General features: G+C 48.9%; 1 pseudogene; it reads right to left on the bottom strand.

Annotated features, from left to right (window-relative positions):
* Positions 1 to 4,022: 4,022 nt before the first annotated feature.
* Positions 4,023 to 4,998, bottom strand: LOC102276439 (olfactory receptor 5AP2-like; annotated as a pseudogene).
* Between the last annotated feature and the right edge of the window lie 2,201 nt (positions 4,999 to 7,199).

The raw sequence follows: 7,199 nt of genomic DNA, 5'->3' as shown, positions 1-7,199 counted from the left end.
CTTTTTGTTTCCTGACTTTCGTGTTTTCAAAACGCTTTCCTTTTTGTGATTTCTTATTCTCCCTTGAGGAATATAGGTGTTTGCATGTACCCACTCTTGGGTGGGGCCTCCCTGGTGGCTCAGATGGTAAAGCGTCTGCCTGCAATGAGGGGGACACGTCCCCTGGAGAAGGAAATGGCAACCCACTCCAGTACTCTTGCCTGGAAAATCCCATGGATGGAGCCTGGTAGGCTACAGTCCATGGGGTCGAAAAGAGTCGGACACGACTGAGCCATTTCACTTCACTCTTGGGTGATATATTACAGGGTTTAAACTTAGATAAGATTCCTCTTAGTAAATACTACCAGATTGTGCCTTATTTTTTTGAGAAAATGAGTTTTTTTTTTAAAAATATTTATTTGTTTTATTATTATTATTGGCTGTGGTGGGTCTTTGTCGCTACATGTGGGCTTTCTCTAGTTGCTCTGAGCGGGGGCTTTTCTTCCTTCAGTGCTCGGTCTACTCATTGAGCTGGCTTGTCTTATTACTGAAGCACAGGCTCTAGGCGAGTGGGCTTCAGTAGTTGAGGCTCACTGGCCCTAGAATGCGGGCTCAGCAGTTGTGGCCCACGGGCTGGGTTGCCCACAGCATGTAGGGCTTCCCAGGTGGTGCTAGTGGTAAAGAACCCACCCGCCAATGCAAGAGACTTAAGAGACGCAGGTTTGATTTCTGGATCGGGAAGAACCCCTGGAGGAGGGCATGGTAATCCACTCCAGTATTCTTGCCTGGAGAATCCCATGGACAGGGTGGCCTGGTGGGCCATAGGGTCACAGAGAGTTGGACACGACTGAGGAGATTTAGCACGCATGCACATGTGGGATCTTCCCAGACCAGGGATCGAACCGTCTTTGCATTTCAAGGCGGAGGCTTAACCACTGGACTACCAGGGAAGCCCCATCATTTAGTTTTAGAATTCAAGGGAAGTGCGACCTCCAACCTCAGGCAGCTGTCAACTAGCAATTTTACTGCTTGTAGGAAACCATGAACTTAGTCTGTGATTCAAAAAATACTCAACAGAAGTAGCTCAGCACAGGCAAAGGACGCTTAAACATTCCCACCCAAAGAAACGGTCCACCTCAATTACGTAGAAGTGTGAGTTAACCAGCAGTTTATTTCAACGTTAATCTGGTGGTGTTTTAGAACTTCATACAGATGATGGTGTAATCAGCTGCCCAGTTGGCCAGTGACAGAGGCAAAGCTATGTATCTATTAAATATCACTTAGTTTTTCTATGTCTGGATTAAAAAGAAGGCTATATTCCCCAGTCTCCATTACAGTTATGTTGAAGTCATGTGATTGGGTTTCAGGTGAATGGCATGTGGGTTGAAGTGCTATGATCCAACCTCAGGCCAGGTAATTTAAAGCACTCTATACAACTTTAAAAAAATTTTTTATTTGAAGTCTAGTTGATGGACATATAGTTGATTTACAATACTGTATTAATTTCCGGTCCACAGTAAAGTGATTCTGTTATATATACACTTTCCTGCCGGGGTCCAGCCCCGGCTGATCCAGGGTATTCGAAGCGGGGACGGTGTCGGCGACCTATTTATTTAAATATTTTACCAAAGATATAAAGAGTAATAGGATGAGGATAGCTCAGTAGGAAAATTCAGTGGAGAAAAGAGGCTGAGTAGCTTGGTTTACGCGGGAGACCAATAAAACTTCAAGACAAGAAGCTTGCACCACTTACGTAGGCCGCAGGCGTCCTTCCGTTCTCCCGAAGGAGAGGAGACACTGAGGCCTCCCTGGTCGGATCTTAGAAGCCCAGGCATAATTAGTAAGCATGGTGGGTTCCGCGCTCCAGATGGAGACTCAGCCAGAGTGAGAGAGAGAGCGACATGGGGAGACCAGTATTTCGAGAAACTGATCCCAATTCTTTATTTTCCATGGTCTACTTTTATACACTGAGATGTTATGCAAAAGTCACGTGGGGTCAGCAGTCCTGACTTTTATCAAAGTCAGGTGCTTCATACAAATGTATACAGAGGTCTTAGGGGTGTTACATCATCTTTTGGCCAGGGGGGCCTGCTGACAATTTATGACCCTCTCCTTGTGACAGCGGTCAGTCAACCAGGACACTTATTTCTCCAGGGGTGATTATTCTTAAAACAGACACCACCCAAATAAAGTTACATTCCTGTAGGGTGAGGGTATAGTGGGTTTTAGTTAAGGAAAGAATTTACTTAGCCTAAGGTCTAACGTGATTAATATCAAAGGTTAATACTTATTTCTTCTGTATATTCATTAATGTGTGTAAGGGCAGGGGATGTGGAGTCTTAGCAACAAACATTGGCTCAACAAATGAAAAACCCTTCACCAATACAATTTCTAATCAGCCCATTATACTTATACTAATAGTTTTCTAACTTTTCTAAGGAACCTGTTTTTAGAAGGTTTAAAGCATCTCGTTCCTCTCACGGTTGGGATGCTGTGAGCAATCACATGTGGCCAGACAAGCCTGTCAGGCAGGCTAGAGAACCTTCAGAGGAGTTTGTAGGTTAAAACACTCTTGTCACACCCAGGAGTTTTTATTAACTGGAGCTCTAAGTTAACTCCTTCTCTGAAAGAGGTGGTGGGGGACAGCCCCCCGTAGTCAGAGGTGTAGGTGAGAGCACAAAGTAGTAAAGTAGGCAGGCTCTGGTTATGGGGGTAGATGCTCGAGGATTTCCAGGGGGACTCCTGAGGCTCGATCCCGCCTTTGCGTATGTCGAGCCTCCTTCCTCATAACCTTTGCCACGGGCGGAGTGCCTCACTCTGGCCCCCAACACTTTCCCAGGCTTTTTGTTACTCATTTTTATCACACTCTAGATGTTCTGACCTGCTGTTTTCCCTGGATTATGTAGTCTTCATAACATTTAGGGGTTCTATCATAATCCATGCAGGGAGTGATTCTTTAAATAGTATTCCTTCTTTAAGCATTTACATTTCTGCTCATTTTTTTGTTTTAAAAAAATGATACTGTGATAAACCTATTTGTATAGTAAGACTTTCAAATTTAGAATAACATCCCTAGGAAAGATCTGAAAAAAGGCTTTTTAGTGATTCCGATTATCAGGGTGAATCCGACTCAGTGCAGATGAAGACTTTGTGTTAACTTAGGAGCAGGCCTTCTAGTCCAGCATTCAACCCTGAATTACGTCAGGTTCCGCTTTTTCATTTGTATGATTCTCTAAAACATATATATTCATATTACACATATAGTTAAAACTATTCAGGCCAGATAGACAGTTTTTTTGGGGGGAGTTGCCTTGAGCAGCTTGCAGGATCTTAATTCACTAGGGTTGGAAGGCATGCCCCCTGTGGTGGGAGTACCCAGGGCTAACTGCTGGACAGCCAGGGAATTCCTAAGATAGAATTTTTTCGGATCAGCCTCCTAAAGCACCGTATCTTAGACCATGCTGTAGCTGCCTAAATGTCTTTCTCTCTCTCTCACACACACACATACACACACATACACTCTGGAGAATTAAAAGATGTACAAATGTCTGTCTAGAAAAACATGTATTGGGAAAGTTCTGTTTTGATCCTGAGGTTTTATTTAACAGGACAGCCCATGAAAACATAGCAGCAGTGAGAAATAAGGACCCTTCTACCCAGGTCATCTTCTGTTTGGAACAGGAAGGAGGAACTGAGCCCCTGGAGCCTACCCCCATGCCACTAAGTCAGTGGGAAAACCAGAATAATTGTGTTGCCCCTGGTGTGATGTTTCCTGGGAGTTATGATGAGCTGCTAATAAACGGCGTGTGGCTGTGGGATAATTGAAATAGCTCTGATTTTTGTGTGGAAGCTCTGATTGTGAATACTCACTCTCTCACCAACTGTATGATTTTAAATAGTTTGTTTTTACAGAATGAATATCCTTCATTGGAAAATAAGACCATCACAGACTATGATACTGCTGTTTCTTTCTTACTTCCTCCCTCTCCTTCCAAACCAGGCTGCTCCTGGCTGGGACGGTTCACAGTCTGATTGGGAAGACGCTATGCCTTCCTCTTGCCAACAAACAGCCTCGCAGGGTTTAGCAGGAGCTTCCTCTGCAGGGCCTCCTTCACCTCCTTGTTGCGGAGGCTCTAGATGATGGGGGTGAGCATGGGGGTTATGAAGGTGCAGCAGACAGACACGACCTGGTCACTGGTATCGTCGGTGGATCCATGAGGCTGGACGTAGGTGAAATCACGGTGCTGTGGAAGGTGGCAATGGCCAGGAAGTGGGAGGCACACGTGGAGAGGGCCTTCTCCTTCCCAGCTGCCGAGCGCATCCTCCCAATGGCCACCAAGGCCAGGCCGTAGGAGGTGAGGACGAGGGCAGCAGGTAGATAGGTAGCCAGGGCAGAGAAGATATAGAGGACCACTCCTGCCATGGCTGTGTTGGCACAGGCCCAGCGGAGAAGGGGTTGGATGTCACAGAAGTAGTGCAGTACCTGGTTGGGCCCACAGAAAGGCAGGGCAAAGACATTCCCAGTCTCGACAGCAAGATTAGCGCCACCGAAAGCGAGGAAGCAGCCACCAGCTGGAGACAGGTGCCCCTGGTCATGACGGAGCCGTAGTGGAGAGGTCGGCAGGTGGCCGTGCAGCGGTCGCAGGCCATGGAAGCCAGCAGGAAGCTCTCAGCTGTGGCGTGTATCACAAAGAAGGTCATCTGGACCAAGCAGCCGTTGAAGGGGATGGACCTGTCAGAGGCCAGAAAGTCAACCAGCAGCCTGGGTGTGACCACAGAGGAGTAGCAGATATCAAGGAAAGAGAGGACGCTGAGAAAGAATCCACGGGACTGCGGAGGCAGGACTCCATGAGGCTGAGCGCCACCATCCCCAGGTTTCCCACCACGGTCATGACATAGATGAGCAGCAAGCCTCCAGAGAGAAGCTTCTGGAGGTCTGGGTCATTGGAGAATCCAGCAAGATGAGCTGGGTGTCGGGGGTGTAGTTGCCAGCGGCAGGGCTAGTTCTCCAGGCGTCATCTGCAGAGATGGCAACTGATCATCACTCAGACAGTACTACTGAGCGTGCCCACCTGTGCAAGGTACAATACAGGAGAACACCAAGCAGGTATAAGTCTTCTTCGAAAGGAAGTAATGGGGCCTTCGTTGGTGATCCAGCGGCTAAGACACTGCGCTTCCAGTGCAGGGGGCCTGGGTTCGAATCCTGGTCAGGGAACTAGATCCCACATGTGGCAACGAAGACCTGGCACAGTCAGACAAGTACATATTTAAAAAGTAAACAAGGAGCGTCCTGCCACAGTGGACGGGGCGTGGGCTGTAACGATAAGCGTCCTGCCATAGTGGACGGGACGTGGGCTTCGAGGCCAGGCGGACCTGAGACTCCATAGTGGACAGGACGTGGGCTGCGAGGCCAGGCGGACCTGAGTCTCCATAGTGGACAGGACGTGGGCTGTGAGGCCAGGCGGACCTGAGTCTCCATAGTGGACGGGACTCGGGCTGCGAGGCCAGGCGGACCTGAGTCTCCATAGTGGACAGGACGTGGGCTTCGAGGCCAGGCGGACCTGAGTCTCCATAGTGGACGGGACGTGGGCTGCGAGGCCAGGCGGACCTGAGTCTCCATAGTGGACGGGACGTGGGCTGTGAGGCCAGGCGGACCTGAGTCTTAGTTCTGACAGTGGCAGTGTTTGTGTCAGCGGCTGAGACACGGGTTGTGTCTCCTTGGATAGGCTTAATCCATGGCCTTATTTGTGTCACTATGGAAGAGGGAAAATATATCTATTTAGGGTTGCTCTGTGCCCTAGGTGAAAAAAAACAAATTGTGAACACCTCTGCATATCTGGAACATAGTGCTGCTAAGTCACTTCAGTCGTGTCCGACTCTGTGCGACCCCATAGACGGCAGCCCACCAGGCTCCCCCGTCCCTGGGATTCTCCAGGCAAGAACACTGGAGTGGGTTGCCATTTCCTTCTTCAATGCATGAAAGGGAAAAGGGAAAGTGAAGTCGATCAGTCGTGCTGACTCTTAGCAACCCCATGGACTGTAGCCCACCAGGCTCCTCCGTCCATGGGATTTTCCAGGCAAGAGGACTGGAGTGGGTGCCATTGCCTTCTCCAGGAACATAGTGAATCATCAGTAAATGTAAGGTCATCCCCATTCTCTTGTGCCTGTACCCCTAAATACAGGTCACAGTATGCAGCGCTGAAAGTCAGGGTCCCGCTGGTGTGGTGGAATCCTCTCATATGATTCAGCCTTGAAATGTAACCGGCAAAATCAGCTTCCTGCCCTGGACTTCTGTTTCCCCACCTAGGTGACTAGTGTAATTTTCATATTCGCTCCTCCTTTTGTAACTTTCTTGGTTTAGGGCTTAATTTTGCCCAAATGAAAATGTCCATGAGTCTCCGGTCCACAATGAATGTTGATGTTTATCTTTTTCTCTCATAGGATGACCCAGATTACACACACACACACACACACACACTCACATACACACACTCACACACTTAGACACACACACTTTTACACTCACACACTCTTACACTCATACACACTCATACACACACTCGCACACACTCACTCACACACACAACTCACACTCACACAAACACACTCACACACCCACACATCACACACACTCACTCACACACTCTCACACACACTCTCACGATACTCATACTCACACACACACCCTCACACACACACTCACACACACGCTCAGACACACATCCACTCACACACACACACCCACATACTCACACACACTTTCACACACACTCACACACACTTACACACATACACACAGAGTCGTTCAGCTCTGGGTTTAGGCTGAGTGCCTCCATCCTGCTTCCCAGTAAGTGAGGGCTCTGGTCCTCCTCTCCTGCTCCCCCTTTCTCACCATCTTCCCTGGTCCAGACAGACTAGGTTCCCTCCTCACCTACTCCTCCCGCCCGACTCCCAGAGGAACACGTGAGTCCTTCAGAGGCCCATCTATGATAATCCTCACTGACGACGGCCTTGACTGACAGCCTTGCAGACGGACCCGAGGCTCCCAGATAGCGAAGAGCCTGCGGATGTCCTCCATGACGCCCGAGAAGTCCTGCCTCAGCCCTGCCAGGGGCCTCCCCTCACCCAGCGGAATTCCCTCGTGTGTGCTGCTGCAAGCTGGAGGCTGAATGTGACTCACACAGATGCATTTACACTCACTTATCCGGGCTTGGTCAACC

The sequence above is a fragment of the Bos mutus genome, chromosome 15 (assembly GCF_027580195.1).
Source record: "Bos mutus isolate GX-2022 chromosome 15, NWIPB_WYAK_1.1, whole genome shotgun sequence".
In the NCBI taxonomy this organism is placed as follows: Eukaryota; Metazoa; Chordata; class Mammalia; order Artiodactyla; family Bovidae; genus Bos; species Bos mutus.
This window is presented reverse-complemented; position numbering and strand designations above follow the sequence as displayed.